At 34.4% G+C, this 6,830-nt stretch overlaps 1 non-coding gene across 1 annotated transcript; it reads right to left on the reverse strand.

Annotated features, from left to right (window-relative positions):
- Positions 1 to 725: 725 nt before the first annotated feature.
- On the reverse strand, positions 726 to 832 carry LOC128290873 (small nucleolar RNA R71). The gene has a single exon (XR_008280655.1). It is a non-coding gene; the product is annotated as a small nucleolar RNA R71 (small nucleolar RNA).
- Positions 833 to 6,830: the final 5,998 nt, after the last annotated feature.

Consider the following 6,830-nt stretch of genomic DNA (forward strand, 5'->3'; position numbering starts at 1 on the left):
ACTTTCGATTCATTCATCATGTTTAAGCTTTATATCGACTCTATATTGTTTACGAAAACCATGAGGAACTTATCCCTCTGTGGGGGATTAGCTAGTGGAGGTATGATTTATTAACTAGTTTACTTAACAAATCAACTGTTTGGGAAAGGAAGAACCTAAAAACCTAGGCTTGACGACCCTAGGAAGTTATCAAAATAGGAATTAACCTAAAATTGATATGGCTTATCTGTGAACATCTTAACCCCAAACTGGTCTGGACTGTGAGGTCAGAAGATAAGTAGTCCTTGCTAACTTGCAATTTAGGAGATCCACTAACACTACCATAGCTACCCGCAAATTTACCTATGGCAGGTAACGAAAGAACCCTACGAGATTATACATTACCAAATTTGGACATGGTTTGAGAGAGCATAACGAGGTTGGCTATTATCGCTAAAAATCATAAGATCAAACCAGTAATGATTCAAATGATCTAGAATAATCTGCAATTTAGAGGCATAATGATAGTGGATCTAAATCAACACTTAAAACGGTTTCTCCAACTTTGTGATACTTTTAAGTATAACAGGGTCACTGATGATGCTATTCATCTTCGATTGTTCCCCTTTTCTTTGATTGATAATTCCTTTTCATGGTTTGAATCACAGACACCAGGATCTATCACGACTTGGAATGAGCTTGCTAGAAAGTTCCTACAGAAGTTCTTCCTTATTAGCAAAATGGTTCAACTAAGAAGAGAAATTTTTGTATTTAGACAATTGGAAGGGGAAAGTTTTCACAAGGCTTAGGAACATTTGAAAACATTGATCTAGAAATGCCCGCACCACAGATTCCCTGAGTGGATGAGATTGCAAGTGTTTTACAGTGGGTTGGATGACCATGCAAGGTCTGGATTAGATAGAGCAACAGAAAAAGCTCTCGTGAATAGGATGTACGACAATGTGTACGAATTAATAGAAAACATGACATTTAACTCCTGTCAGTGGCCCATTTAACGATTCACGTATGGCCCGTAACCATCTACAGTAAAGGTTATTTTGGAAGATGATAAATACCAGCAGTTAGTGGACAAACTTAACCGCATTGAATCCACAAATAGTGTATCATCTATCAATAAAGGAGACAAACCGCTCTTCTATTATATCAATAATCCTACCAATGATGTAAATTACATCTAGAATAGATGTTAGAACCCTTATTCAAATACTTACAATCTCGATTGGAGAGATCACCCAAACTTGAGATGGGGAGGAAATTAAGGAGGAGGTAATAATTCAAATCAGGTTAAGAATTCTAATTATCAACTTCCTTATTTGAAAAAGCCTAAATGACCATACTATATGTGGTTAACGTTTGGATCAAATTGAAGGAGAAATGCAGTTAATAAGAACAAAAGTAAAGCAGGTGCAATCTAAGTACATTAATTCATCGAGAACATTGACTAAACTGGAGGACCAAATGAGCCAATTAATCAGTATGATGAGAGATATTAGAAGGCAAATTGGCATGAGCATACCTAGTAATACTGAGAATAATCTTCGAAAAGAAGGGAATGAGCATGTAAAAGCAATCACGCTCCGGTCGAGCAAAATCTTGAGTAGCCCGGCAAACTTGAAACAATGGGATGTAAAAGAGAATGCAAAAAGCCCTTTAGAAAAACCCCAATAAGTTGATCAGGAACCAAAACCAGAGGAGGTCATCAAATCGATAGCTGAACCAGAAAAGAGGGTACAAGATAAGGTCACTAACACACAGGTATCATTTCCTTCCAAATTAGAAGAAAAACAAAAATGAGATGAGGATGAGTTTGTAAGTTTTCTGAACTTGTTCAAAGCGTTGAACATTAACCTACCATTAATTGAACTAATCGAGAAAGTCCTAAAATACGTCAAATTTTTAAAAGAAATCATGTCTAGGCATAGGCAATTGTAGGTAGGAGAGGACATCAACATAAATGCGTCCTGTAGTGCTATTATTTCGAGAAAGGTACCCTAGAAACTGAAAGTTCTGAGAGCTTTTACAATTCTAATAGAGCTAAGGAGCATTTATTTTAAGAAAGCTCTATGCGACTTAGGAGCTAGTATAAACTTAATGCCCTTATCTATTTATGAGAAAATTAGGGTAGGGGACCTCAAAAATACTTAAATTACACTACAGTTAGCGGACAGATCTGCATTCCAACCTAAAGGAGTGTCAGCGGATGTGTTAGTTAAGGTACATAGTTTTATTATCCCGACAGATTTTGTAGTTTTAGATTTTAAAGAGGATAGGAGATACCCATCTTGTTAGAAAGACCTTTTCTAGCCATTTCTAGATCCACAATTTACCTTGATAAAAATGAATTAACAATGAAAATTAATGGTGAAACTGAAACTTTCAAATGTGGATCTCAACAAAGTAAGGAAAACTGAAGGAAACCTGGGTAGCAGTGTCATTCCATATCTTTCTTTGAATCTAATTCCTCTGAATCTAGTAATACACTTAATGTGGTTAATGCATGGTTAAAGAGCAGGTACAAAGAAAGATACAAGCAAAAAAGGATGAAGGGACATGGCAGTAAGTGGACAAATGCTAAAAGAGATGTAGGCGGAATGTGTTAGTGGAACTGCTGGATGAATCTGGCAGTAAAACGTGACAAAAGTTTAAATTAATTTTTATTGTATCATATTGTATATTCAACTAATCATGTAGTTTAGATTCTACTGATATTATATTTAGGTTTACTTTAGATTAAGACATTCTAAAAATGGAAAATTTGGGCTAAAACAGAATCGGTGTCACAGTACGACAACCCCGTGTCCCAACACCAAGCATAGAATGTAAGAATTGGAGAAAGCACGTTGATTTCTCGACATAGAAGAAAATTTCCCAAAGTTTTCCAAACTGCAAGGTGTGTCACAACACAGCACCCCAGTGTCGCGACGTCGATAAATTGGCAGGGATGTCGCGACACGAAATCGCTATGTTGCGACATCGCTGTAATTTTTTGTAGGTGACCCGACCTGATAACACAACCTGATGGCTTTAAAACCTATTTTAGTCCACTTTTAAGCATATAAACACCTAATTTTTAACCTAAAAAACATATTATCTACCTTTTTAATCATTTCTTAACCCCTTAATCTTCTTAACCCTCCAAAACCTTTCTAAAACCATCAAACTCTAAAACAAATTTGTTTTACCTCTTCCTTATTATTTTGAAAAAAACTCTATCTGTTAATCATATTTGGAAGCTAAGAATGAGAGCACTTAAGAAAACAAAACCATCACACGAAACAAGGAATTTAACGACTTCTACGAGGTTAAAGGTTTCTAACTTAAACTTTTGTTGTTCTATTGGATTTCTTTGCTTAATATTCTTCTTTTGTTCTTAGTTTAACAATAATGCCTCATAGAAAGGCTAGACGAACTATTAAACTGGAGCCATGGATGGTTCAAAACCCCTCTTGTTTTGTGAACCTGAATGTTGAAAAATATTTTAATGAACTTCAAGGGAAAACATTCATTCAAGAGAGGGGATTTGGTCCGTCGATTATCTTTTGTAAGGAGATATGTCCTCTAGCTAGGTATCATAGGTGGGAACGTTTTTGGACAATCTCGAAAGATATCATTGTACCCGATAATTCAAGAATTTTATGCATCTTTGCAAGATCATGAGTCTAGAAATATTGATGGCCATATATGGGATATTTTATCTGTATGGGGGATTGAAGTTAAAGTAACCCCTCGAATTATCTGTGATTTTTACAATACTTCATACTATGACCAAGATTTTATTGATGAAACTGATTTAGAATACTTTTAGGACATAGATATGGACAATATTATAAACTATTTCATAAAAGGAAGGGGTGAACGGAAATATTGCCCAGGCATTAGTATCCCAACATCCTTTAATCAAGCTATCATGTTCCTAGAGTCTAAAATGTGGATTAAATTTGTGTGCACCCGAATAGTGTAACACCCCTAACTCGTAACCGTTGTTGAAATAGGTTAAGAGGCATTGCAGGACTTATAACTCAGATCAAAACAATCATATATCAAATATCATCTCATTTCAAATAATATAAGTCATTCTTATTCAATATGAACTTAAATCGAGCATACAAAGCCTAAATCATGCATTTGGAACCAAATCAGAAACAAATGGAAGTTTCAGAAACTTAAAAAAATTTTAACTTTTCAAATACCACACGCCCATGTGTCTAAGCCATGTGCCAAGCCATGTGAAAATTAGAGAGGCTACAGACTTGGCCGCACGGTCGATCACACATCCGTGTGCCAGCCTGTGTGACACACATGACCATTCGACACGCCCGTGTGTCTAGGCCGTGTCAAAACTGGAGGGTATACTGACTTTAATTCATAGGGTACCCCAGGGGACACATGGCCCATGTCTCTACCTGTGTGGACAAAAATAGGCTATTTGAATAGCCAATTTGCCACCCCAATTGGGTCAAATCTACAAGTACCAAACCAAGCATATTTGCACAACATTTTATGACCAATTTACATCCAAAACATACACCATTCATAACATATCATTACCAACCAATTCTATGATTAGAAACCTTACTAATCCATGTCAAAACATATGACAAAAGCATATAAAAACATATATTTCAATACATTCTTCAACCTTATGATCAAAACTTACCAAAACATATCAACATTGACCATTTCTTTTGGTCATTCAAAACATACCGTATGATACCTCCATTATAACACATAACAAGCCATAAGTTCAAACACAATTTAGCCATATCACATGGCATGATAAAGACATTACAAAACATATCAAAACACCACTATCATATACATGCCATACTTTAATTTATACATTTTCAAAGTACCAAAATGAGATTCGATAGTGTGGTGACGATCCTCGACGATCCCCGAGATCACAGTAGCTTTGATATCTAAAAAAAATAATGCAAACACACACAAAGTAAGCTTTCAAAAGCTTAGTAAGCCATATACAAATAAACTTATCATTTAAAACATATAAACATCAACAAATTACTTATGCTTTGCAATCAATACCAAAACAAACCTCATATTCATATATTTAGATTATAGATCATCATTTGTACATATACTTACCTTTCATTCTCAAGCATAATATACAATGCAAACATACCTGAATCAAATATAATTTCATAATGTCATTCATTTACTCGGAATGCCCGTTTGAACCGTTCGGAAGCATAAGGATACGCGGATAGATCGGAAAGCAAATACAATGCCAACATCCCAGACGTGGTCTTACATGTAATCAAACATCAATGCCACTATCCCAGACAGGGTTTTACACGAAATCAGATACGATGCCAATGTCCAAGACATAGTCTTACATGCAAAATAGAAGTCGATGCCAACATCGAAGACGTGGTCTTACACGCAAAATAGATATCGGAAATCTTATGTCATGACATATGTATCCTAACTATTCCTAAGGTTCGTACGGGGCTTTTCAAACTTCCAAACTTTGTCGATACTTTCTCGAATGGCACATGTATAGTTCGAATATTCATTCATCACAATTCAATATCATATGAGTAATAATAATTCAATTCAAACAAGCTTATTTGTATATCGACTTACCTCATATGAATTCGGATAAACTAAATCGGCTACTCGACGACTTTCGACTTTCCCCAATCTAATTCTGTTTTCTTTAATTCTTGATCTATATAAATTCAAATTTAACTTATTCAATCACAAATTCATTCAAAACAATCCATAAAAACCTATTTAGGGCATTTTGCAAACTAGCTTTCACACTTTCACATTTTGACACTTTAGTCCCTAATTCACAAAATTAAAAAATACATATAATTTGCATATACTCATGCTTGACCGAATATTCGTAGAACTCCTACAAGTCCACACATTTTATTTATTTCACATTTTTGTCCTTCAGTTTACAAATTTTATAATTTAGCCCATTTTACTCAAAATCATCAAAAATTCAAAGACAAAACATGTTAACCCAAAACATATCTTCTATTTATCAACAACTAACTTCAAAAAACTCATAGTTTCATCAATGGCACATTTCAAAATCTTCAACAAAATCAGAAATTGAGACATGAGCTTGATAGTATACAAAGCAACGATTACAAAAACGTAAAAATTATTAAAAACCAAACAAGACATATACCTTAATAAAAGAAAATCAATGGCCAAACCCTAATGTTATTTCTCTTTTATTTTTCTTGTGATTTTCGGCAAAGCTAAGCATAAAATGGCTTTGTTTTCTATTTTTTTTTCATATAATTAACATAATAGGCTAAATACCAAATTTGCCCTTTTTATTAAACCATAAATAAATTATGATATAATGCCCATTTAAGTCATTTAATTCATTCAATGGTCAAATAACCTCATAAGGACCTCACAATCATAAAGCCAAATCAAATAGACACTTTTAACAAGTAGCAGACAACTTTTACATTTTACGTGATTAGGTCCTTTTATCAAATTAAGCACACAAACAATTAAATTTTCATACGATATTTTCACACATGCTAATTCACATATCATAAGCACAGAAAATAATATTTAAATATTTTTCTAAATCAGATCTGTAGTCTCGAAACCACTATTCTGACTAGGGTCTAAACCGAACTATTACAATTCTCCCCTCTCAGGGATTTTCTTCCCTGAAAATGTTACCGTTAGAAAGATTCGAATAATGTTGTCTCATAGTATCTTCAGGCTCCCACCTGGCCTCTTCAATACCGTGACAATGCCACATCACTTTTACTAACAAAATTTTCTTATTTCGCAGTTCTTTAACCTTGCGAGTTAAGATACGGATTGGTTCT

The sequence above is a fragment of the Gossypium arboreum genome, chromosome 3 (assembly GCF_025698485.1).
Source record: "Gossypium arboreum isolate Shixiya-1 chromosome 3, ASM2569848v2, whole genome shotgun sequence".
NCBI lineage: Eukaryota > Viridiplantae > Streptophyta > Magnoliopsida > Malvales > Malvaceae > Gossypium > Gossypium arboreum.